We start from the raw sequence: 1,178 nt of genomic DNA on the forward strand, positions 1-1,178 counted from the left end.
AATATTCCTTCCAATTGGACTGTAATATTCATAGAGGCTGCTCTGGGATCACCCTTGCACAGGGCTCTTTGGCTTTCTTTTAACCAGTTTCTTTCTTTTTCTATTTTTTTGAGATGGAGTTTCGCTCTTGTTGCTCAGGCTGGAGTGCAGTGGTGGGATCTTGATTCACTGGAACCTCTGCCTCCTGGGTTCAAGCGATTCTCCTGCCTCAGCCTCCCGAGTAGCTGGGATTATAGGCACCTACCACCATGCCCAGCTAATTTTTGTATTTTTCCTAGAGACAGGGGTTTTACCATGTTGGCCAGACTAGTCTCAAACTCCTGACCTCAGGAGATCCGCCTACCTTGGCCTCCCAAAGTACTGGGATTACAGGCGTGAGACACCATGCCCTGCTCCTTTATCCAGTTTCTATGTGACAGAAACATGGATAACTTCTAAATTTTGCACTTGAGCAAACAGGCGGATGGTAATGTAATTCATTGAGATAGAGAAGAAATTTAAGCTTATTGATGACTTCATTGAATGACTTAGACTGAAAGTGACGTGTCAAGATAAAGAGTGTAAAAGCTATGGTAAATCCAACTTTAGAGCTTGTTTCATTTTTTCAAGCTATTATATCAAAAGCAAAGTCTACTACGCCTCCTATGCAGAGAATAATCACATGCTCCCTTACATTTCCAGGCTTTCTTTTTGCCTACGTGGGACCATCTGGTTTTGTTTTGGCAAGGGACATGTGTAGGATTGATAAATGCCTAACCCATGTAATACCCTTCATGATTTTTCATGCTATTAATAAATCTCTTTGCTGTTAGTACAGCAGGAAGCAAGGGACTCTGAAATGGTGGAACGCGTTGCAAGGAACCTGGATCCTTGGGTTCACCACTCATAGGAAAACCACCCTGGAGAGTTACTCATACAGGAACCATCTCATGGGACTTTGTGTGAGTGAAAAATCAACCTTTGGTCAAGCCACTGAAATTTCAGGGTTTCTTTCTTACCACAGAAGATTCTAGTCTACCTGACTGTCTTAGTCTATTTGTGTTGGTATACAGAAATATCTGTTCAGGCGCAGTGGCTCATGCCTGTAATCCCAGATCTTTGGGAGGGCAAGGCAGGCAGATCACTTGAGGTCAGAAGTTTGAGACCAGCCTGGCCAACATAGTGAAACCCTGTCTCTA

The sequence above is a fragment of the Cebus imitator genome, unplaced genomic scaffold (assembly GCF_001604975.1).
Source record: "Cebus imitator isolate Cc_AM_T3 unplaced genomic scaffold, Cebus_imitator-1.0 Scaffold445, whole genome shotgun sequence".
Taxonomy (NCBI): domain Eukaryota; kingdom Metazoa; phylum Chordata; class Mammalia; order Primates; family Cebidae; genus Cebus; species Cebus imitator.